Genomic DNA, 27042 nt, shown 5'->3' with positions numbered 1-27042 from the left:
CCTGGTGAAGGTCATCCCTTCTCTCTCCCCTCTATCCTTTTCCTAAATTAGTAATGGCTATGCTTTATAAGGTATAATACCAGCCCCATTAATGATAAGTATTGCCTCTGTAAGACTTCTTTAGTCTGCTTTCTATGCTTGTCCATTTATGTGTCTTGATCCACAGTCATGATTGAACCACTGATTAGATGGCACAGAAGACTTACTTCACAGCATGAAATATCTCAGTATATTCCTGCAAGTTTAATGAAAATGGGATATTGAGTAAACAAGAGGCAGATCCTACTAATACACCACACTGAGAAGGCATTAATAAAATCTGGAGAGTTTACCCCTGAATGGAAGGGGGGAAAAAACATATAAGAAATCACAAGAGAGTGACAGATGGAAAAGAATATAGAAATTTGGACAGCAAATTAGACATCACAAAATCTTATCTCAAGAAACAAAGCTCTGAATAAACTGTTCACTAACCCATGGAACAACCTCTTAATTTATCGAATGATACATTACGTAGGCTAACGCAGTTAAGTATAGGACATCTTGGCTTACAATTCTATATAGTAAGTGACTGTCATCATGGAAGGTTCTATTCTTACTCAAAACAAGTAGCACTAACACTGTGCCTGGAAAAGTTACTTTAAAACACAGCAACTTTCAAATGCATTTCACCATTATTATATACAGTAATGAGAGTTTTTCAGCATGTGATAAATCAAACTCTAGCACTGGAAAAAAAATGAACTAGATCTCTTCATTTTCCTATGGGTTCCCATCTGTTACATTTTACTTCTCAATATTAGGTTCAATACAAATTCAGTGACATTCTCTTATTAGATATAATTCTGCTTTCAACTATATTACATAAGCCTTCAGGCTTTCAATCATTACACAATGGTTAAGATGTATCAGTAAATAAAACAATATAAATGGTCCACACAATGGTATTTAAGATCTCTCTTTTACCTAGTAAAAGTCTTTATTTCAAAAAGACATTTAGCACACCATGCTGTCTTAAGCCAGAAGTGCCTCAAAATGTAGTTCTCACCTTCAGAAGGCATTCACGTGCATGTATTTCACGGTATTGAAAGTGCAAACCCTGGCTGTATCCTCACTCCTGTACATAGATGCTTACATTAATAGATAGTACTAGGCCATTCATTGAACCTACTCACATGTTTTTGAAAGCCTTTCTACTGTATCACCACAAGATGCCAGAAAGAGGCTCCCGTGTTAATCAGAATCAAATTATGCCATACACTAGGAGCTTCTGATTGATGTTAGTACCATGAAAATTATATACCCAACCTCTGTGAATTTATTTATATGAAAACATTGACATTTCAATCACAACTGAAAGTCATAATAATTAAAAGGAACCGAGAGGCTCTGGACAGGGGCACCTTCGGTATACCAAGGCACTAAAGCTTTAAGTGGTAAATTAAGCAAGCTTCTTTCTTAACTCTTATCACCAATTTTATTGTTAAAAAAAAAGTATATCAAAGTATTTCTGTGTCTGGCAAAGTAACAGAACCCTAAATAAGGAGATTACATATGCTTTAGCTACAGACACTTATAGAATGCTTAAACATGGGATTTTGTTAGGCTTAATAGAGGTGTTTGCACTCCTTAAATCTGCACACAAAATTACAAAAATGATATTTTACACAATGTCTGCATTATTGTAAATCACATCACAGTTCACTAGACAATAAAAGCTTTTAAATGTCAGCTACTGACAGTACAGCAAAATTCATACTGGATCATGTCATTATTCTAGCATATGACCTCTTCCATATAACTTCACAGTCTTCCTCTTCCTAAAGCCAGATTCACAATTGCACTGTTTATTACAAGTCCACTCAGGTGCTATCACAGTAAAACCTGGACATAACACATTCATAAAATAAAAACTTGATGGATATTATGGCTTATATGTATATGTCTGTATATAATTTTCATCCTCTTTTCTCTGCCCCTTGCATGTAGAAGTTAATATTTAGTCATAATACATATGCATCATTGAAACAAAAAAAACATTTCAAAAAAGAAAAAATATTTAGTAAAGCAAACATTACATACACTAGTATTTCAGAGGAAGAAAGAAAATATCTCAAATATAAAAAAACACATACATGTACCTCTTACCTATGACTTTGTTTAAAAATCATACATATTCATAAAAAAATTGTAAAAGCTGTATCTCCTATTGTCATCACACTTCAGTGCCATGATCAGCATTAATTAGACAAATAACAGTAACCAGTTTTTAACTACTGCATTTTTCAATTCGTAGTGCAATGTGCAGAAGACACGGTTCATTATTCTGAGCTTTACTAGCTGGACAGGCTGCAAGTTATTAATTACTCTTTTCTATTGAAGTTCCAATTAAAATCATGACGCTCTGAAAGGAACTCCCATCTCATTTTACTAATTGGCAGTACGTAAAATTACCAAGCAAGGGCAAAGTGCCATTTAAACTGTTGGAAGACCTCACTGACATCTTTTTAGTTCTGAAACAGATTGCTTGAGTAGAAAAATAAGACTTTGCATACTGCAGATTTAATTAGATGCCACTGTCCTCTCAATTACCTACTATAATAGCGTACTTGGAAGATACAGTGGTACCACAAATAAGACTCAAGGCAGAAAAATCCCATGTGCATACAAACACCTACATTTTTATACAATTCTTTCAAGTTGCACATTTCTAAACAAGTAAGGTGGCAAAGGTCCATTTTGGCTTCAGCTTAATTTTTTAATACTGCACTTAATGTTTAATCATGCTTCTACATTTCCCATCACAGAGATCTAGCGACAGTTTTCAAAAGAAGAATTTTGCGGCAAAACACTATCTGAAGAGGTTTTGGCTTTGGCTGAACAATCCTCAAGGTGCTGTGTTAAGACAGTAAAAGAGATGGAGGACATAGACAGTTTAATGGCTAACTACATCGCAATGATGAAAAGAAATACCTCTTTCCTATTCAGCTCAAACACTGTCCTTGTCCAAGGAATGACACTATTGCTATACTGAACAAATAGGACTGGGAGAAGGATTAAGATGCATAAAACTTCAAAAAGCTAGAAATGCAGCCAATGGTGATCTCATAAATGACAGGCTATTCCCACAAAGGTTTTAGAAAGCGGAAAACATATTGCATTGGAATTAAAAAAACTATTTCTGTCTTGCAGTGCCATATATGTGAACAACATAAAATCAAATCCTTGCTTTACGTCATAGCAAGACCTTAAAACATTGCTGTACTTACTATAAGAGAAATGACAATGTGAAATGCATTTATTTGTGGAGTCTGACACGCATACCTAAGATTTTTTCACGACATTTTTATTAATCACTTTCCAAATTGAAATTGTCATTCACAATTTTCAATTTTCAGAATTTTATCCTTTTTATATCTAAAAATGATTTCTAAGGAGGGGAGATTTCCCTCTTTTATTTCCTGGATGTCCTATAGAATGTGGGAGGAAAAGCAGGAGGGAAGGGGAAGAAACCTTAGAAAGTGAATCATAAAAAATCTGCATCTGAGCGATGGGGCTCTATGGCTCTGAGGAATAAGAGCTACTTCGCACATAAATTTACCAGAAATTGTATTTTTAACCCCATTCTTCGGTCAGGTAAGTGTTATTCAAGGGATGTAGACTTTTAAATGAGAGCTAAACACAAGAAAACTGATTTGTGAAGCTTCACGAATACCAGCTTTTACGAGTATAAGAATAAGGTGTTTTTCCTTACTTCAACGCTCCCAGCCCATCAGTTTGGAGCAATATTAAATCTCCATACTAGTTTTTATGCTACATGTGGCCATGAGGAGTCCTTGGAACCCCTCAACTCCACTAGAAGTGCTCTTGCAGTAGGAGGAGGAACTAAGCTGCCATGGAATGAAACGTAAATACCCAACCTTCCCACAGCCTTCTCTCATATACCAATTATCCTTTTCCATACGTATAGCTGACCCTTCTCATTCTCTGAGGCAAACAAACAATCAAAACCCCCCAAACACAACAATACGTTCTCACATGTCCCATATGTTCTAGCATTCTAGTGATGTTGACCTGCTGGAAATCATTTCCCATAGCTAGGGATGCTGTCTGCGACAGAGCAACGTTTAAATTTCCTGTGAGCTATGCTATATTCAAAAGCCACAGAATGGCCACCTTGTCTAGAGTACCTGCATTTTTTTACGAAGACTAGTAGCATTGTCTGCATATGGATAAGGCAGCATATAGCCACAAAAGAGAAAGGAACGCAAATGCAAGCCAGGCAGTCAGCACTGGGAATTACAGTATGCAGCAGCTTATATAGCACAAAGCTTAGAGAAACTCACACCAACAAAAGGAATAAAGTGCTGAATAAATCAGAGCTACCACAAATTGGCAGAACTCAAACTGGATCAAGAGTTTCCAAGTTCTCACGTATAATGCTGAATCACAATTCAGCCTGTTTACTAGTTTGACTGGAAATCTAGGCACTGGCCTCTGGACAGCTGTAGTAGTTCAGGAAAAAAAACTCTTGAGACTATTTCCTCCCACCATCTCTAAACCAAAAAGCAGTTTGGTTTAATCCTGTAATCCTTGCACAGCAAAATTTATAACGTCATGGTCCTGAATGTGGTATTAAGCTTATAAAGAACTGAATGTTTTGTCCCATACTTCTTCCTGTTTGCTGTCTGCTCATCTTCTATACAGTTTTATCAAAGAAAAGTAATTTGTTACACATCAGCAGTTTTTAAAAATGGAATTTTTCACAATAGGGTACTTGGACAATTAAACATAAGCCAGATATACTGCCAGTTCCCTGCACTAGATTTTAGGAACTTTTAATACAAACTGAGTGCATATTTTATTGCCAGATCTTGCTTACCACTGCTAAAAAATTCACAACGTTCAATCTAATTAAAAATGAAATTGAACTACAATTCCCTAGAAACAAGGGCTGATTGGACTCAATAAGCTTTACTTAATTTATTTCAGAAACAAAATAATTGAATTGCTTACAGTCCAGAAAAAAAATGCTTCATTATTTGATGAGTATATAATACAAAGCCTTTCATATTGCTATTGCATTCCTACATCTTCCGGAAATACCACTCACTTTTAAATAAGCATGTAGAGGAGCACTGTGTGTATAAGTATCATTAAATATTCAGTAAACATTAAAAAGAAGAAACAAACAGACTGGATGAATGTCCAGATGAGCAACCTCCAAAAAGCCAATAGCGTTTCATTGTTCATACTGAAACTGTTGTTTCTGATTATGTTTATGGTTATTTCAGTCTATGTTTAGACTCCATTACAGCAAGAATAGCGCTAAAGATCCGTCATACAAAAAACAATTACACAAAGATATAATTATAATCTTGGTAAATCATCAGGAATAAACTGATTAGACCCTTAGTTATATTATACACATTCTACCAAACTTTTAATCCAAAATCCACCACACAGCCAATACAGTCACAGGTCTGAGTCAAATCTGCCAATTTCCCCCTTTTTTTTCATTATGTATTTGTTTTCCTACCACTAGAAAGATGAGGTAATGTCAACAGATGCAATTTACAAATACTGTTCCCAGCACAGGGCAGGTCACGCACAGAAAGCCATGGTGTCGGGTTTACATCACCATCCTCTACCTCAGGCAGGGCGAAAAACCACAGGAGGTTTTCTCTGGCCAGGAGGCTGCAATGTCACTGCTCCAGCAGCCGTACCGCTCCCCGCACCCATTTAGGGCACCTAGTCTCAACTCCAGGGAGGTCTCAGATCCCTGCAGTCCCTTTCTCCTCACCACTCTGGAGCCCCGCAGCACCCTCCCAGACAGGAGACACCCCGACCACGAAACAGCTTACGGCTGACCAACTTTTACTATCAGCTTGGTTGCATACTGCTGTACCTGGCTTCACTTCAGATCTCTTGCAATGGCACTGCTGAGCCGCCCAGCGGCTCGCACTCAGGGCAGGAGGTGAGGAAGGCCATTGCTTCCTTTGCACTTCGCCATACTGGGTTTCCACAAGGAAAACAAACATCTGCAGAACCCAAAACCTTCCCAATGCTCCACAGAGTGCTGTGGCACCTCGCTACAGCAAATGCGTTTTCCTTTGCACCAAAGGAGCAGCCCTTGCCCCACGGGTTTGCCATGAGGCAGCCCACTGCCGTCGGCGGTTCCCGCCTGCACAGCACATGCCCCAGCGCCCCTCACAGGCTGACAGGCCCCACCTCCTCTTCTGGAAGCTTCTGGGTTGCCAGGCAGATTACCTGGGGCAGCGCATGTGGCCAGGCTTGGCCAATCCCGCTTGTGCTGGTGGGGGGGTGTTTCCTGATTGGTGCACCCAAACCCATGGGCGCCTGCTCCTCCTGGCCTGGGCCGGCGGCCGCAGTGCCCGCCATTACTCCTGGTTTAGGAAAAGATAATTAGCCTGGGTGTTTTTTTCTCTCCTTATTTTCTGCTAACAATAGCAATAATGACACACCAACTCACTGCTGTTAAACAGGGAGAGGCTAGACTGCAGGACCCTCAGCCTCATAGCGAACGGACGAGCAGGCTCCCACCCCGCGTCAATACAGAGGATGGGAGATGAACTCCCATCGGATGCAGCAGCAGCCCCTATTTTTAGCTCTTTAGTTACAAATTGAACCCTGAAGTGCCATCCAAAAGAGCAGTGCTTACATTCACGAGTGGTAATAATTTATACTCAGTAAATAGTACCACAAATAAAGTGCGAATAGGTGTATTAAAGGGATTTTACCTGTCAGTACAGTAGGAGCTATTAAATATATAATGTGTCAATTTAAAATTATTGCTGCCTGTCCATTTAACCTTTACCTCCCGTCCCAGATGAATTTGCATTTTTTTTTTTTTTTTGTAAAATTCTCCATTCTTCAAGGAACAGATACTTTGAGAAAAATCTCCATCACAATTCCCATGTTTTTGCCCTTACAATATACTTCCAGCTATTCAAACTGAGGCTGATTTACAGAGTCAGTGAAGCCACTGTGGGTGGCAGTGGGGGACATATGCTCACGTTGGCATTTTTCCCAGTGGTGAGCTGGGAAAAACTGGTATAGACTGGGACAGTAACCCACTGCCTGGGTATTGGCATCTGCATCACAGAACAGTCACGTTAAAAACTGGCAACCTGACAGTATGCAGGTTATGCAACACATAAATTATAATTTTGTTTTCCCAAAGTTATTTATTCAATGGTCACAGACACATTCAACTGAGGTCACAAACCAGTCACTTACCTAAATCTGAGTTTTGGGGTACTTGTCTCTGATTAAGTAACTGAGTTATCCTCACACTGACATTTACGAGTCAAGTTTTTTGTTAAATTCAAGGCCATACTCACAACAAAACCTGAAGACTAGAATGACGCTGCCTTAGAAAAAAATGAAAATAAAAAATGCTGAAGTCTATTACCTAAGCGCTGGTAGCAATCAAACATCAGTGAGTACACATCAGGCTTGTTTTTCCACTTTCAAGCTGTGGAGTTGAGTACTCTATTTCTCCATTACAGGCAGTACAAATCAGTAACACAGGTGTGTTTTTTCAGATGAAAGGAGAAGCAGCCCTTCTGACGGGGAGGAAACAGCTATGTCTCAGTTTACATTGCAAGCATTAGCCTTCTGAAGTCATTCAGGTTACCACAGCCACTGTCCTCTGCCCATAAGGGAAACCCCTCTGGCTAAGTAGTGGTGTAAGTCTTCTACCGAGAGTACAGGAGAGGACAGCAACTTGTAACTTAACCTCAGGAATGGGATTCTCAAATTTTTATGCAATATCTGCTATGGGAAGTGGCAGGTGGGTTGGAAGACTGAAGAGTTGATACAAGATGTACTATACTGTTAGACATAGTAAACAGCAGAGGTCTGTGTGTTGCATGCACCTAAAAGCCAGGAATGTGTCCTCTTTTGTGCATTTGATTTACCTTAGCTGTTTGTTACAACTGCTCCTGGGGATTCTGGGTGTCATTAATATTATTCACTCAACCTCTGCATTAATTCCACATAATCACCGGCATCGATGAATGGTTTCCACAAACAATTCTCCAAACAAGGTAGGCTTTGGACATAAAATGGCCCCAGACCACCAACCAAAGCAAAAGTACAAAAAAAAAAAATGCAGACAACAATGTAGAAAAAAAATTACGTTACTTCTAAAATTACCAGTTAAATAATCAGTAAGACTAAGGAAATATACAAGCAGAGAGAAAGGGAAAGATCTACTTGCATAAACCCCCCACATTGTACATCATATGCAATGTAAACTCATAATCTTTGATTCTCTCAACAATCTTTTCTCAACTTACATGCAGCCCGTATTTGGGGCATCCTTGGGGTACCCTGAGTATATCATTTCCAGTACCAATGCCGAAAGTTAGTAATGTTGAAATGCAAACAGCCCAAGTCATCCTACCATCTCCAAGACAACAGTAGGGTGATGACTTTACTAGCTTCCTGAGTGTAGATGTTTTATCATATCTATCAAGGTATTAGCAGATGTTCTCACAACCCGCATAATTAAAAAATCTATGACCAATTGTTAAGGCCCATTTGCTGCCTCAAGTAATTGCTACTCAGTCTGTTAGACTGTTATAATACAGCTGCCTTCATTAGACCTGTGCCAAAAAAAAATTCCTTGTCACTTATTTCATTATTCTTGCAATTATTATCTTGGAAGATTCTATGAAAAGCTAGTCTATTTCTTTTAAAGTACAAAACTCTGCTCAACTCTTTTCTGGGTATTACATTGTATCCAGGTTTCGTGCTTTTAAAATAACGCCTTGAACATAATCTAACAGTCTCTTTAGATGTTGTATAACATTGTTATGTATTTTTAAATTTACATTTGGTTTAATTTTGTTTCTAAGCAGAACATATAATGATATAGAGTGTGCTATATATAAGCCTCAGGCATATCTATATATCAACTAGGAAAACTGCATATTATTAATTGGTTGATGAATATTTTACTTTCCTTTATGGAAAAGAGCAGTGTTTAACTACTTGGTTAGCATGCCTTTAAGTAAATCAATACTAGGAATGAACTTATTTATCTTCCTTATTAGAAAAACGGTCACAAACCAGGAATGATAAAAGAAATGATCATAAAGAACGTGCCCTAGTGTATAAAGTTATTTCAAAAACTATAAATATTAAAGAAGTTATTAAAAACCTTAGCAATACAAGTTCTTTATAAATTATCAGCACTAATTTCCACTCCTAAGCTCCCCTAGAATCCCCAAAATTAAAAATTTGGCTTGTTTCCATTTTGTTTCATGACTTGACATTTCAGCAACTAGAATTTTTTTTCACAAGACCTTGTTAATGAACACAGAACATATCATGAGCACATCTTTCATGTTGAACACCAGAGTCTATAGCAGAATACGTAATAAAGCGAAGTACCACTTTATGTATAACTGCAGAAAGTCTACACAAAAGATACATCAGCTGAAAAAGTCAACGTTTCCAGCTTTTGTTTCTTCCTAGGTCCTTTCTTTTTCACTGCTTTTCACTCAGCACATCAGTAAAACAGAGCTTTGGCTCCTCCTGTGACCTACTAAATAGCCCGTTTCACCAAAATGAAATAGCAGAGATACGTGAAGAAGTTCCAAGGCTGAAGTACTTTATGAGAGCAGGGATGGCAGTTGTATTAGTTTGGCAGTCACAAAGCACTACGAAGTCATTCATTCAACATCAGTTAAAAACAAACAAACAAACAAACAAACAAAAAAAGATCCCCAAACCAACAACCCCCAGCTCTTCTTCAATAACACTAGTATACAATTAGTTCTAGAACATTAATCCAAAATTATACCCTTGTTTTGTCATAAAAAATGGAATGAAAAATATAAAATGTGAAAAATATGTCTGACTTCCTGTCATAAAGATTTTTTTTAATGCAGTGATTAGGAAAGGAAGACCCCACTATCAAACCAAGGTCATATAAAGGGCGGTTAAGAAAGATCAGCTAGTAACCCTATTGCTCCCTGTCACTCTTCTCAGCTAAGTCATAGACAGCAGCCACAGTAAAGTCATTTTTGTCTTTCTCTGACAATTTTTTGGGGAAGGCAAGGAAAGACCAAAAGAAAACGCCTTTCAAAACCTTGTATGTTAAAAACAAATACAGTTCCCCCTCTGATGGGCCCACTGAAAAGATTTAGTGTCACTTACAGCTCCTAGAACTCCACTGAACTTACTTCTAAACGGCATAAACACAGAATACTGTAGTTAGAAGATGAATGAAAAAGAAATACAACGAAACCCATGATCAATCAGTCTCTGTTACACTACTGTTTTCTCTTGAGACAGAACTTTCAGTAAAAGTCTTTAAAGCATACACAACTTTACTCTGGGGAAAAAAAAAAAAAAAAAAAAAAAAACAAAACCAAAAAAACCCAAAACTCAAATAAAAGCTCAAGCAGAACACAATGTTATACTGCAAGGCCATGCAATAAATGAATGGTCTGACAGACAAATGAAGACATTCATATCCCCTGGTGTTTAGCACAGTATAGGAATCTACAGAAAATGAGGGAATACTTCCCAGTTCAGAGAAGAATTTTCTCTTGCAATGTCTTTGCAATCGAGGCAAGGAGTGAAAACAGCATAAACAGAAATTTCTGTTCTCGCTCATTAATTCCTTTCCTCTGGTGACATGTTGGCAGTGATGACTAATCTTGGTACTTACCATTGCTTGTAACTGCTCAAAAAGGTGAAAAGAAAGCCAGCTCGGGGTTACACAGCAAGTTTACTTTTGCATCACTTATTAATGGAAAATGCAACTACATCCATTATATTTAGAATATTAATAGTTACTGAAATAATTGTGCCTAAGTGCATTTAATTGCACCAGCTTTACACCAACGTAACACGCTCTATTTCAGTAAACTTAAACTGGTAAGAAACCAAAAAAGTCAGGCTTTGTAACCTTCTGTGTGTAGTGAAGCAAATTATCTCAGGAAATGGAAAAATGTTTAATATACAGATAAATGTTATGATTTTTTGTGATAGTAAATGCTAAAGATTAATCCTAAAATAAGACAATGTACGTAAAGAATAGTCAACTGTAGAAGTAGAGACACCTTAGACCAAGAAAAACAAATTAATTAGTGCCCATCTTTCCAACAAGAGTCTGTATGCCAATAGAAGATACTGAATAGCTAAGTAGCTCTGTTAAGATAGTTAAAGCAGGCTGAGAGGGGGTTTAAAAACTAATTTACCTTTTTGGGTTTTTGCCATCATCTACTAAACTCTCCTTTCAGACAAGTTTTCTGAAGAGAAGGATCTGTTCATGTGACATTCCATGAAGATACTAAGTTTAGAAGGCAGCTTTGACAGTGAAAACCTTCTCTACCACATCTCAGCTCGTTGCACCTCATAAAATAATCTCTGATTATTAGAAAATAACTTAAGACTTTGAAGTCTGCCTTAGAAACATTTATATTAATTTCAGCTCACAGTCACTGATGTTACCATCTACAATCTTCTCTGGATTTGAGTACAATCATTTGTGTAACTTCTTCTGAGTACTCCCATCTCTGTAAAACCTTTCTTTCAGAGGCTGTGTCAACAAGTTGGTGACAGAAAACACATGGTAAAACAGGGCACTAAGTCAACAGGTTCTTACTGGTTCCTACAAAAGTGGATAAGCACAACCTGTTAGAACGAACAGATTATTTTACCTCAGCTGGAGAAAGAACTTTTATGCAAAGAGGTCTGCTTTCCAACAATAAGCCTGAATTCTTCTATTTTTTTGTCTCAGTATTTTTTAAAACACTTACTGCTGTGTTTTTTTCTGAAGACCTGAGCGATTTTGATAGGGAACAAAATAGCTGTGATTTTCCAGATGCTAACTAATGCTCAGTCTTCTTGCATTAACCTATTTACTTGGCTGTCCCTTCCACAACAAAATGGTCAATAAAGTTATTTTCATTTCTCTGTTACATGCAGCATTAACTGGGGGGGAGGAGGACAATATTTTTTAGGAGAAAAAAAGGCATTTCAACTTTTTTGTATGCTTTGAAATGTTTTGATTGTGAAACACAAGAAAGATATTTTGAATCGCCGATCTCCTAGCAACCAGAAGGCAGCAGAGGTACACACTTGAGATCAGGTGACAATACAAACTCTGAGAAATCCTCTCAAGCCATTTGCTCAATTATACTCACACTTCTGAATTTACAAATCTGCAATAGATTTAATTCTCTCCAAAGGCTCTCACTCAGCCCCACTTTTGAGAGAGATGCAAGAAGAAGAGATGAAGCTTTCTGGGGGCACACAGGTAACTGTGCAGAAGGCAGATGTGAACTGTGCTGATGCAATGTTAATAAGAAGATATTTGGAGCAATATAGAAACCCCTCTTTAATAATAGGATAACCTCTGCTGTATTTCCCTCCAGAAGCAGCAGATAAAGTACATTAAAAGAGAAGAATTCAGAGAACATACTTGGGGTTTACTTAAAAAATGTTTTGCCTATGACCTTTCCTCCATGTATTTCTATTCTTCAATATTGCTGAAGTCATGGTACATTGCTTATTTATTCAATGATTAATTTCCACAGCCATATGCTTTCTAGGTCTATATGCAGCTTGCGTTGTTTAACTTCATTTATAATACATAAATTTACTAATAAGTACAAGAATTCTATCGAGACAGTAGTAAAATTCAAAGCCATATATTATCACGCTTGTGTTACTGACATTATCACTTCACATAATCCTTCTTCGCCTAAATTTCATAAAATAATAAAAATCATGTATTATCCATCAGCATAAAAATCCCAGATGGTTTTAGCTAGGAAACTGACGTATGAGGATTTCAACATACAAGATAGATAGCTTTGTACAGAAATAATTATTAGTAAACTGATTTCCAAAATGAAGGCATACCATCTGTAACCAAATTGACTGAAAAGTTAACATGGTACTATTCCAAAGACTTAAGTCAACACCAGAAGATACAAAAGAAAGCGTTGCTTCCTCTTCAAGGAAAAGACACGCATCTGGTTTTAAATATGCTTGGTTTGTTTTATGAGGGTTTTTTTTGAGAGGTGATGTTTTTTGATTTTTTCTTCCTGTTGGTATAATAACAGCAATGTTAAAGATGTTTTTTCCCCTAGCATTTATAAAGAACTTCAGAGGCAAACCAAATCATCACGTAACACACCTTGACCATGAGACACCGCCTAGCTCAATTTCAGAAAAAAAGCTTTAAATCTACTTGGGTGTTATTTAAGGAGCACAGATTTCTGAAGTGCTAGTTCTTATTACACTCTCTATTAATCTTGAAGCCAAGAGAAAAAGCTTCTCTCTTCCTAAGATCCTTAAAGAGCAAAGACTAATGCTTAGCATGCAGCTGGTACCCTCAGAATTTTATCATTGACTCTGGTCTGTTCATATGTAGACTGAAGTGGGAATTTTTTGCAGGTAGGTTGTTTTATCCATTTTTGTTTTGTAGTAGTAAGTGGCAAAGCATTACCAGAGTTTTAACTACCAGCTTTGCCAAGTGTGCAATTCTATATCAAGAAATCCTAAGTATGTACACAGTGGAACTTACCATCACAAGATATTGTAAAGGTAAGTGTAAACAGGCTCAGAAGTGGAATATATGGATTCATGGAATAATCACGATAATTAAATCAGCCCAGACACATTCTCCACTTCAAGAAACCACACCACCAATGACTGCCAGTTTTGGAGAAGGTACACCAAATAAAAAAAATGACTTCGTACTTGCTTTGTAACTCGTACACTTCCCTGAAGCATGAGCCACGTCAGGTAAGGATACCAGGCTGACAGGACATTTCTTGTGTTATGTTCTCATAGTAAACAATGGAGACTTTTTTGTAGTCAATAAGAACCTCTTGACAGAAGACTTAAGCAGACGATCATTCTGGATGAGCGATTGTGCATGTCACCATGACAGTTTATGGTAACAACATTTCAACAGTAACAGTACTATGCTATGGCCGTGACCTTATCATCATATGAGAGTTTTACCTGAATAAACACCAGACATGGCTTCCTTTGCTAAAGGGGACTTGTTCCTGTCAAACAAACCAGGACAGCGTTGCTTAGTACGAGCAACACAGGACTAATTTCTCTTCTAATACTTGAAAAATTGAACTTTTAGAAGGCTCTGGTGTCTGAATTTGTGAAAATATTTACTTTGCAGCCAGCTATGCTGTGTGGGTTTCAAGGTCTCAGTGTTTTCGAGCTCGCCAGGTGCGGGGATGAGGAGGAGCGAGACCTGGTACTTGATCCAAGCTGCCAACAGGGTGATTCCATACCATCAATGTCACATTCACTATAAATTAGAAAGTTTGCTGCGAAGTTCTCTCTCTCCCTTGACGGCTGCCATCCTGAGAACTTCTTGCCCCAGTGCCGGACTCCCGAGCCCTTCCCTTCCTCCCGAAGCCGCAGCGCTCGCAGTGTCCCACATTTGCTGTCCCCTGCTGGGATTGCACAGCTTCCCACTGATAGAATGGGCTGAGTATAATCTTTATATATTCTGTATTGGTATCAACATTGGACCTTTAGTGCTATTAATGTTAATTATCTAGTCTTACTCTATTAAATCTATTTATACTTCAACTCCCGGATTTCCTTGTTTTTCCCGATTCCCTTTCCCGGGTGGGGAGGGGTCATCGGGCGATAGAATGATTGTCTAAATGACAATAAATGGTTATGGGTTTCTCAGACCATAACAAACACACTTAAATATGTTCTTTATATTAAATAAAGGGAGGTTTATTGTGTGTAAAGATAAGGCTGTGTGTCTATATTCTTCTGGAGTAAAAGAAGACTGCTACAAACCTCACTGTATCAAGTTTATCTCTTTAGGTAGAAATAAACTGTCACAGTAACAATGAAACTAATTTTGGCATTAAAACATAGGTTTCCTCAAAATTAAATAACGTAGTCTAAGTTTTACTCTGCTTGTTTGCTAAACAGAAAAAGGGAGAAATAGGACATTTAAGCTACTCTTCCCCTGTTACCACTGCTATCACCAAGCGTTGAATAATTCCGCACTTTTAGTAGCTCAGAAGTAATCCTTATTTTCTGAATGCGTATGCCTTGAAATGATTTCATTTTCAAAGACAATAAGGCACTTCGAGTGGGAACAATAGTCCTTGCAACATTCAATAAATCTGTACAGCACTCACATCAAAATTCATCCAGGTCAGGTCTACTTGCAAACAATACTAATCAATAAATTACCATTTTAATAAAAATCTGATTTAAATATACAAAGTATATTTGTGAGACCCACTTTACACTTGCAAAGGGTACAAGTTTTCCAGAAAAAAGTACATCTAAAAATGTGCAGATGAAAACAAAACACTACAGGCACTTGGAAACAAATTATATTGTATATACAATGTTGCACACAAAATAAATTTCTGGCTATGACAGCCTCACGTGCATATTTTTAAATGTTAAGATCTCAACCTCTTGTAATTAGCTAATTTCTGATGAATTTTATTAAATTGAACAGGAACAAAATGTAAATTAAATACTCTGCAGTGAAAATTTCTGTACTTTTAATCACACTCTGTATCACCCTTCCAAGCCCATTGCCAAGTGCGAAGCACTGCGTAAATACAATACTTCGACTATTTCTCAGACCTTTCAAAACAAGAAAGATATATATACTGTTTTGAATGGGGTTGCTGCTACATGCAATTCTTATGCAGAAAAATGAGGCTAGGTCAGAATTCTCCTAACGTATTCCAAATGTCTTCCCTCTATCTCATTTTTATGGTTCCTGTACCGCACCTTACAGCGGAGACAGCTTGCATTCGCTGGCACACCAAGAGCCCATAAAGCCTGCGTAAGCCTCAACATTTATCCGATATTGGAGACAGCAGACACAGTATCGCACATTTACACGATCAACTGCATTGCTAACAGAACCTGGAATTAATACGGCACATGTGGTTACTGAGAGACAGCAATGTCTACAGCAGTCAGATGCACGCGGCTAATTAATTTCTAATCTATCATAAAGATTTCTTAAACCTGGTATCCAAAAATCACCTGAACTAGCAGATTTGGACTTACCTTTTTCTCTTATACTCTATAATATGATAAAGAGGAACAGGACATGGTCAGGTAGTTAGGTGGATTAAAGGCTATCTTTTTTCCTCTGAGATCACAGTAGGACGCCTGACTGAAATGAGTTGTCAGGTGAGTTCCCCAATGGACATTTTATATCATAAAACCATCACATAGAAATGAATACTGATATAAAAGGCAATATAGTCAGTTCCCACTCTAGGGAAAGCCAAGATTGACTTAGAAGTGAAAAATACGCTTCCTTCTTATTGAAAGGGTGGTCTCTCTAGGTCACCTCAAGGTCACTTCTGAGGCTGAGTGGTAAGAGTTCTTATGATGCCTGCATAATAACTTACAGTGGAAAAACATAAATAACAGGTTCGACTGTCAGTGCAGGTACTCCTCCAACCTTCACAAAATGCAAATACTCTGTCCTCTATCTAAAATATTACCTGTATCTAGACATAACTGTGTGCTGTGCTGACAAATCTCAGCCAATGCACATACTGTGATTCTTCACAATTACAAGGCTATCATCAGCAACAACGTAGGGTTTCGGTTTGTTTGGTTGTGTTGTTTTGGTTTTTTTTTTTTTTTTTTAAGCTGATGAAGAATCTGATTTTTAGAGAAATTTCAAGCGTAAAAGTGATGTGAAGTTTGGAATGATTAATGAAAAACTTTAATAGTTATTTTATTGCATCCTCAGCCAATTTAGGAAAGTAGCCCCCACCAATTTTAACTTAAGGTTCCAGTGACCGTGATCGTGCGACTTTTGTTTTCTCTCCCAATGAAAAACAGGAAGCTCAAAAGACAAAACATAAAAAAAAAAAAAACACCAAAAAAAACCCCAAACACAAAACCCAAACCCACTTAAAAACATAATAAAATAGTAGGATAGGTTAACATATAAATTGAAGCAAGTTGCGATGTACTTAGAGCCAGATCTAGAGAAAACAGAAAAGATAAGTTTAATTTTGTTGCACTTGTTGCTGTCTGTGAATTATTCATGCAGACCTAAAGACAAACTGAAAATGCCTGAGCTATATTGAAATGCACAATCTTTTCCTGTTAAGTGAAAATATGTTGTGGCAGAATTGCCTTCTGCACAGAAGGTTAGTTTAGCGTTTTGGCAATCAAAATGAGATATTCCAAGCGGCTATTGCTGTACTTGCAAAGAGGGTGCCAATTATGTTTGTAATGATGAACTTGGTGTTTCTCTTTTCAAATTCATGCACACACATTAAGAGGCCTAAATGGTTAAGAGTAAAATTTTGATTTTGGTGTTCCACAGTTTCTCCAGTGTCATATAAAGAAAGAGAAAATGAAAAAACATAATGCTAAAAACTAACACGCACTCCCCCCCCCCCCCCCCAAAAAAAAAGAGAGAAGACCCCCCCAAAATTCTCAAGACAAGAAGTTATCTATTTTATCCAGCAATGTCCCACAAAATCCAGCTACAGAAGATCTGGAAAGAGTGCATCAAATAACCCTAGGGAAAAGAATAAAAAACTTCCATAGACTACAGAATGTAAAGTATAAAAACCTAGTTCCGCAGATACCAGTGAAAAGGTTGGCTACCAACATTCAGCAAGACCATGTCTCTACTCAAAGTTCTGATACAATGAAACTACAGGTCTATTTGAATGGCCGAATTCAGATTTTCATACATAAATCACAAGTGCTGATTTTGTGAACCAGTTCTTACAGATGAGTCTCTAAAGCCATGCAGAACAAATGCAAATCAAACCAAGGTCTGGATCCAACTGTAATTCCTGAACTGTAGGACCAGCTTCAAAGCTATTTCTATTCAGAGAACCCACTGGGTTACTGAATCATTTTTTTTCTGAACCGTGTTAACTTAGCTACATTTTAAAGGATAGATAAGAAAAAGAGCCACAAGGCACAAAAATCATTCTTCAGCTGAGTAATCTGTGACATTCTGGTTTTATCAAATAAAATGTTGATTCTAGGAACATAACTATTTACTTCTGTAGTCTCTTAAACAAAGTTTAACATAAACACTTTGTTCAACAATAATGACTTTTGGTATCTTTCAGATCAGTTCACAGACATGTAAATAAACCGATTGTTAAGAATTAATTACTGTGAAACAAGAAAAAAAAGACCTAAGAGCATAAAAAGGCCAGAGAGTCGTCATAAATTATTTTTAATAAAATAATAAAGCGGTAACTGCTACAGAACATGTCATAAAATTCAATCCCACTATAGAATGAGGGGAGTTCTTATAAAAACACTTGTTGCCTGAAGAAAGAAGACCTTTTCCTCTGGTCATTATTCGAGAAAATATAAAATAACCAGCACGTAAAGTACAGGTATGGGTTGCATTGCTTCTCCCAGTCCAGAGGCTGACACCTTCAAAGAGCCAGAAGGCAGAGATCTGTTCCGGCAGGATGAGATTTCATATATTCACCCCTCATCTCTACTCAAAGCTGCTGTATCTTCCATTTTCTTTTTCACTTTCTCAGCTGTTGAAATTGTTGTTGAAACCAAACAGTATGTGCTGGAAACCCAAAATGAAAAAAAGGTCCAGATAATTTGTCTGTCAATGGCTCTTTTGTGAAGACCAAGTTCAACTAATCTAAAGGGCCAGATCAATTAGCAGCTTGGGTAACCAAAAATGCCTATAATTCCCTATATAAGCAGCAGAAAAAGTGCCAGTTCCACTTGCAGAAGTATGGCTAGCGCATCTACTGAAAGAGCAAATTCAAAAGCTTTAGATTTTATGACGGAAAGACAAAGCGCGTAAGTCTTTCCTATTGCCCTGCACAGGAGTAGCTGATCAGCTGTGTGGATTTAGGGCTGTCAGGTACAAACTGAGGCAATGGGTTTCTTTGCTGAGCTCTGCTTCAGAACAACTGCCTCACAGCAAAGCCGCTTCCCTTGACTTTGCACCATTTGTCAGGACACGGCACTCAGACAGTAAATTGGACGACTGCATTCACCACTCACTTTTTAAGGGCTTGATAAAATAGAAAAATATGCTTGGGCTTCACACCGCTAAAATCTGACAAGAGCTTCAGAAGACCCCAGAAGGAAATTTTTATGAGTCAGCCATACTCCATTTTTGAATGGAAGCCACTCAAGTCTCACTCAATTTAAGCCTATTGTACTAGAAGGAAGAGACCTGCTATAAAATGGTCAGCCCTTTCCCTCGGGAAACAGGGATTCATAATGGGAGCCAGAATAATTTTTCAAAGGATGCATTTAATACATGTAGTAAATGTGCAATTAAACACCCAATTGAGTATATGAATATTTAGAATTAGTTTCCCAAGAGAAAATTAAGTGTTCAGTGTTACTGAAGATAAGAGGACCATGTACCCAGTCAGACAGCTACGAAATCGGTGTTTGATTCAGCGGAGGGACTGCAGGAACTTCTGTATCAATCCAGAAGAGGAGGAGAGAATAGGAACTACAACTGGGAATATGTCTGCAAAGCAGCAGTGACTTCTCAAAACATTCAGGGAAAATTCTGTGGCATCAGAAATGCAGAACAATCGATATCTACTTTTGCTCATTAACTTACATGTCCCCTCGTTTACTCTGCTAATAGCACATTTCTCCTTCCATTTAAACAAATCCAGGGTTTTGTAATCGAGAAAGAAATGAGTAATAACCAAAAGTCCTTTTACTGATGCAACGAAAATTTTAATTACTTGAGAATATTGACAAGTTGTGCTATAATTATGCTTCCTTCCAGCCATCAATTGTTTTTCTCCTACCCTACCCCTTCCATAGTCTTCTTACTGCTTATAAGAACAAATTGCTTTTTATACCGGATAAAGAAGAAATTCTCACTCTACTTTTATTTGCTGCAGCGCACTTGACTAAAGGGATAAGAGAGCAAATTTTTTTCAACTATTTCATATTCACCTGGACAGATACGGATTGGATTTATAAGTGCACTGGCATTATTTCCCTTTTAGGTGGTACAGGACACAGTACATCATCCTTCAAATGCCGGATTAAGTACCAGGTAAACTGACAAGCTCCATTTAAATTATTCTGGGTACTAACAGCTTTCCAGGAACTGAACAATAGAGCTTAGCACGATCTGGTCCCAATCAGCAATACAAAACCACTCTTTTGACTTTTTTTTTTTTATTATCAACTATAGATTTCTGAAGTCAGTATCATTTCTTAATTTTCTTTCCCATAGTACCTCACACAGAGGCAAAAAAAAAATGTATCACAATTGGTAATTCCATTTGTTTTAAGCTATGTTTTAACCTAAGTGTACCAATAAAAATTTAAAATATGACTTCAGGATGAAGCATTAAGTGACAAAACTGTGCAGAGAGACTTGTTTTAACTCAGGAATGTGTACTCAATGGGCCGGGGGTAGATTTCTTAGTCACCCCAACACAGAAAAGATTTATGGGATACAGGGTGTCTCCAGGCTTCTCTAATTAGCTACTAGGGCTTGTTCCTCCTGTTCAAAGGGACAAGAAAGCATTGTTATCAGTCAAAGCAGGAGGAGTATAACTGAGGATTATGTCTACTAATCTCTTAAATTTGATACACTTTCAGGTGAAGGAAGACCCACGGTCTCTCTTCCAAACAAATGTAAATTTTCTCAGTGATCACTAAAGAGCAAAATAGCTCGTGTATCATTCCAAGAATCATGAAATCAGGAAGAGGTAAATAGGTGCTAAAAGAATCATTCAAAACACAGGATCGATGGCGGTGAAAACTCAATTACAGAAACAGCTTTTTGGTATAGAATATTGTCCAGTAATTTTTTTGAAGGCCATGGTAAAGAATTTTTTTTTACATAGAAAGTAGAGAAAGAAATTAAAAGGGAGTCTTCTTCAGATTGTACTGTATCCAACAGATTAAAGAAGCTGAGGAGGGAGAAGGTTAAGAATGCAAGTACACTAAATTTAATCTTTGGGGGGGAAAAAAAAAGGATAAAGAATAGCAATAAAAGCAACTGACTTGAAGGAGGGAATCTCCTATAAACTCAGAAGAGGCAAAGGCTAAGGAAAAAGGACCACAAAGCAACTCGTAGTTCCTTGAAGACAGAGTAAGAACGAACATATTTTGTAGGAATATAATTTGGCTAAATAACAATCAGACTTGTTGATGCAGTTTGCTATCAATCAATCTGAACTCACCTTGGATTATTCAAGAGAAACTCTCAGGCTTTTGGGAATCGAGATGAGATTTTAAAAGGCTGATAAATAGGAGAAAACCTGAGAAACAGGATGCTATTCAAGGGGGTGTTACAAGGTGATCCCTTCAGATCCAGATCTCCAGGTCTAGTTTTATATGCTTCTGTAACTTTTATCCACACTACCTATACCTATGGCTCAAATTTTCAAAAAGGGCTTAGGAAGGGGATATAATATCATTAAAAATTCCATAGTACTTACATGGGAAATGGGTATACAAAGACTTTAGGCACCTTGGCAAAAAATTCCATCCTACAAAAAAAAAAACCTAAAACACAGTGTCCTTAATAATGAAACATATATAAGGTGTTGAATTTCCCTAAAAACCATTTTGTTCAATATAGTTTTTATATATATAGCACACTGTATATATAAATTCATATACACACACATATAATGTGTATATATAGGGAGGGAGGGAAAGGGAAAGAGAGAGAGAGAGAGAGAGAGAGAGAGCGTCCTTGTTACTGGAGATTTAAAATGCAATCTTCTCAATTATATGTGCTAGCCATAAAAAGTACCAAAGGGAAAGAAATAAACAACGTCGGCAGCAGAAAAGTGAAATGACTTTTTTCAAAGTAAACTTATTTAAAACTAACACAGTTATTAAATAGAATCCTTTTGCAAATTGCCTTTATTCTGGGAATCTTTAATATTTTCCATTTAGTAAATCCTTATCCGTAAGTGCCTGCCAATAGCCTCTGCATAAACATGCAGGCATCCACATTTCTAAACTTTATGACAGTTAAAAAGCAATTTTATGAATATTTATGATGACAGTAAATTATTAAAATAAATTTAGATATTTACACATTAGAACAACATCTTCATTTAATGGATGTGGAAAAAATGTTAATATGTGAACGTTTAAAAGACGAAGCGGTTTGGCCTTCAGGGCTTTTGTTACTCTATTAAAAGTTAATTTAGGACAGAAATTATGGCTTTGTCTTGAATCCCAACCCCAAAAGACTAAATCATGATCAAGACTCACAACATTTTTCAAAAAATGAATCTCTGATAGTGTTTCCAGAGGCTGGATATTGAAACTACTGTGTAATTCTCCCTGAAAAAAAGCTCCTCTGGCTTCTTCCATGCACTCACAGTGGTGACGTATACTCAAATGTGTTTTAGGGCAGAGGAGCTGAGTGCTAGCAAGGCAGTTTCATCAATGTTTTTGTCACCACACATTTTATACTATTGGAATGTGTTACTTGCCTACAAACCCAGCAGACAACTCAAGTTGCTCTTTCTCACGAAGGTGTTCTACATCACAGAAGTGATTTCCTTAGTCACTAGTAATAAATTTCATCATCTTTCCCCACATTTATGTATCGTCCTGATTCAAGGACATTAGTGAATCTGGTGTGACCTCCTGGCTACTGAAGTTCACCAGTGATCTGATCCCAATGACCTGAGTTCCACCGAAACACAAATTTTCCCTGTAGCCACAACACCAGAAGGCAGTCACTATCAATCTGAAGGCGTGAGGAAGCAAGTGTTCTACCTTTTTTATGGTAGTTTATTCCAGAAGTTCTGCTTAACTTCTGTTCTACATTTGCCTCGTTTCAGCTTTTTCCTCAAGAAAGTTTTTCTTCTTCCTTAATCCAGTCCCCTCTTTATTCAGAAACAATCCAGCTCTTAGAAGTCTCTCAAACTAGTCACAAGGTCCCTTTAGGAGTAGCCATAGTAGTTTAATTTTTTTCCTTCTGTCAGTTATTCAGGACTGTGAATTATTCTGGGTAAAGAGACAGAGATTACTGCACCGTGGCTATGCCAAGTTAATGCATCCGATGCCTACTCCCTGTATGCTTCACTCCTCAGTCCACTGGCTTAGTTGTGTCGGGATAGAAAATTGTCACTCCAGGTGCCAGGAGTATTAAATTCCTAAACCTTTCAGTTGTATTTGAAAATTACTCTGCCTTTGCCATAATGTAACTTGCTCCAGCCCTCGAAGCATTTCTACCATTCTTTTCTCCCACTTTTAATATTAGTTTTATAATAGGCTACGGATTCTTGCTCCCTTACTGATCTTAATAGTGCTAGTTCAATGGTAAAACCCCTTTCTAAATCTCCACTCCACTATGATTTATATATACGTTAATACATATCCCTTTCTTATCTCTTCTTTTTATCGCAGCAATGTAAGCTCTACTTGCCTTTTTTTTCCCCCTAGAGTCAATGCTCTTTTTGATACTTGACTGTGCTATAAAGGTAGGGTCCGTCTTCTTTCTTTTTATATGTGTAACTTATCACATGGCTGTAGAAACATATTCATTACTTGAAAAGGTCCAGCTTAAGGGATGGATCGAGATGTGTCCGTATGGCTCTGCCGAGACTCTAGGAAACGTGCCCACTGCCATAGCTGCTGCCCCTCTTGCCCGGATCACATACTATGTTCTGTTTCAGTGGAACGGAAATACAATATTACCAAGAAAATCTGAAAATCATAGTCAATTACAAAAATAATTCAAGGTCAGATTTCTACAAATCTTGGTCTCACAAAGCAGCTTAAATTATGAACCTTACAAAATTTAATCAGAATTAATCACATTAAGGATTCACCTGCGTATTCTAACAGCACATTAACTTCAGGGTTTCCTGCATACTCCAAATTCCCTGTATTTTCCAATTCCAAGTTAGTCCAAGCTCTGAACTCTGTCTGTTGTTTTCAGTGCGTCTGAAGATATCAGATGGGCCCAGTTTGAAAGACTGAAAGTAGAAGCTCCAATTTATTTTCAATCTTGATTCTCCCCCAAATTTTGTACTCTACCCAATCTCCATAAAACACCACCAAACTAAACCTCTCAAGCAAAAATACTGTCTGTATTACAATTATTTTTCCAAATAGTCAAATTTCCGTCACTTGGGCTTATTTCTATAAATTATCCCCTTGTACATCAAGCTGTTTTCTACCAGCACATACTTCTTTCTGTTAATGTGATGTAAAGACTAAAGAAATGTTGTTCAGTTTTCATGGTGAGTTTTCTGTCAGCAGCAGTTTATTATTTCTTTCAGGCTTTTTCCAATGGACTCAATATGGAGAGAAAGAACAGTTGAGATTAAAACAAAAAAGGCAAATTAAAAACACAAAAGGGGAAAATAGGAAAACCACATGAAAAACAGCAGTTGATAATGGCAGTAAAAGAGAGAGAGGCAAAAATCATACCCACGCAAGGGAAAATGCAAAGCTGAAAAACAGAGACACGATTAGAAACTCTGTTATGAAGATGAAACCTCAATGCAGGATCTTTGGGTTTCGACCCAAATCCAGAGTGAGATAATCGTATAATATAAAGTAATAATAATGGAGAAATTAAAGAACATTAAAATGTGAAAAATACAAGTTAAATACAGAAATTAGAAAGAAAATCAGTGTGTGTGTGTGTCTATATGTATAGCGACAGCTCTGTTATGAGCTAGCGTTCTGTTTTAATGTGATGTAAAACCAAGCACGTGGAAGACAGAGATAAGGAAAATATAGGCAGAGGGAAGTATCTGCTGCAACAGAAATGTGAGACTCAGTAAGTACAGAAACATAAACATTAAGGGGAACAAAGATACAAAAAGGGGATTCAATAGTGAGATACTGGGCCCATTTAAACCAGCAGGACTTGCTGTTCAAGGCAATCTTTCTTGCACTTCAAATATTCTTTATGAAAGAGGAATCGATAATTCTGATACCTTCCTACATATTTTCTCACACTTTTAATACCTTGCAATTATTTCACAGCCAAATAGACACAATTTATATTCTGAAAAAAGACAGTTTACAACCTCAAAAAGAAGAAATAACAAATAAAGGGCAAGCTTCCTACCTGCACGAGCAGAACACAAAAAGTGGCTTTGGGGAGTTGTATTTTTAGCTCAGACCCCGAGCATGCATTTGGAGTTGATCTCCCGATCATACCACACTTTGGCTCATATTCTGTAACAGACTCTTTATGTGCAAAATGGTTTTTTTTGGAATAGCAGCTGAGCACCAGAAGTGTGGCTATTACACCTCAGCCACCAATTAGCATTCACTTCTTGGGACCAGACGACAGCCAACCCAAAATAAAAGTTCCTGAGATGTGCCCCGTTCTCAGCACTGATGGTTTTTCCCTACTCCTTCAGGCTGCACTACTCGCTAATTTAGACACAGTAAGTGCTTACAAGAACACAGATTAAACTGGTAAAAAGTCCATCTCGTAGACACTTTAGACAGTGCTATTACAGCAAACTTTGCATCTTTATCAAATTCCTGCTTTATGAGCCCCAATTGCTATTTCATTGTTTTTGACAGTTAGTGGCAAAATGCAGCCTCAGATCTATCGGTGGAAATGATGCACAACAGCCAAGTTCCAACAATGATAACTGACCTTTCACGGGTGTAATTAGATTGCATCTAAATAATTCAAATAAACAGCTAAAGCTACTCAGTTGAAAATGGCGTTTTTATTGAGACAAATATTATTCCCACAGAAAAAAAATATTAAGTGGTTATTTTCTGAACCTGTGTTGTGGTCCCGATTGTGCTTTCTATGGCCGACAGAGCAGATCCGGATTCTCTTAATTATAAGATCTGGAGTTACCGTTCTTTTATAATTGCTTTTGTGAATTGGGAATGAATTGTTTAAATATTTATTGGGCTAGTGTATCTTCTGAAAGGCAAAACAGCATTTTTGTTTATAAAATATTTGCAATAGAAGGAAGTTACTTGACATTTAGAGTGTAAATGTGGTTTATATGTTGAGTCTATTACGTCTAATGTACAAAGTGGATTGGTGAGCTCCACCTCTGCGCTCTCTGCCAGTGCTGGAGTTGGAGGAGAAAGAATGGACGCACAAACCCCCACGTACATCCCTCCCCACCCATAATTGCAACCAAAGAAGAAGGAAGGAGGGAGTGGAAGAAAAACATGGTTCTTGTTTTGAACTGGTGGTAACCCACACATAGACCGGTAAATCTTAGGGATTTTGCAGGAGTGACCGGTCATTAATGGCAGGGGGAAAAATGCCTATCTGTGTACCTCAGGGTATTCTGCTCACAAATTTCACACAGCAGAAAATACCACAAGAAGTTAATGTTCTTTTCCAACTCTCAGTCCCTTTCTTCCCTCTGAGGTGGTAACGATGGCAGAAAGAACGAAAGTAACAAAGGCAAATTCTCCACAGAGCCAGGCTATATTATGTCATGATGAAATCAAGTTAGGACGTCATTTCATAAATCCATAATCAATAGCATTAGTCCTCCTATGGCATACACGATCGGTTACTACCTCGCAATCTCCGTGCTGGCAGCAGCACATCTGCAGCAAGGTCCAAAGTGCTGAGCTTTAGACGCAGCCCAGCGGGACCGGGAAGAGGCGCAGAAGCCCGAGGCCAGGTGAGCACACACCGTGCTCTGCCTCCTCTCGCAGCACGCTCAAATTACAGCCAGCGGCCAACTACTACAGACAATTACGCAGAAACAAAAGATTTCAGTGCGGTGTTATATGTACAGTTTTAGCAGACACAGATTCAACTATTCCTCCCCTCAGATGTCTCCCCCCCGCTTTATTATTTCTTTTAGGGATTTCTTTATTTGCCAAAAGGCTTATAGTACACGCAGAGAAAATATGGCATACTACTGGGGCACTGTAAGATATGCAGCAAAATAAATAACTGTAACACATAAAAGGCTCCGCAGATCAAAGTGCCTAGTATTAAGGAAGAATCTAAATGCCAGTAAATCCTGACTTATTGGGATAGAATGGGACAGTCCTTGTTTCGGTATTTTGAAACTGAAAAAA

The 27042-nt window shown here is 37.7% G+C and overlaps 1 protein-coding gene across 1 annotated transcript in view; it reads right to left on the bottom strand.

Annotated features, from left to right (window-relative positions):
• Positions 1-27042, bottom strand: part of NAALADL2 (N-acetylated alpha-linked acidic dipeptidase like 2) — a gene marked incomplete at both ends in the record, with an annotated part of 383945 nt that overhangs the window by 185001 nt on the left and 171902 nt on the right. The window lies entirely within an intron of this gene.

Source organism: Vanellus vanellus (genome assembly GCF_965231255.1).
Source record: "Vanellus vanellus genome assembly, chromosome: 8".
In the NCBI taxonomy this organism is placed as follows: Eukaryota; Metazoa; Chordata; class Aves; order Charadriiformes; family Charadriidae; genus Vanellus; species Vanellus vanellus.
This window is presented reverse-complemented; position numbering and strand designations above follow the sequence as displayed.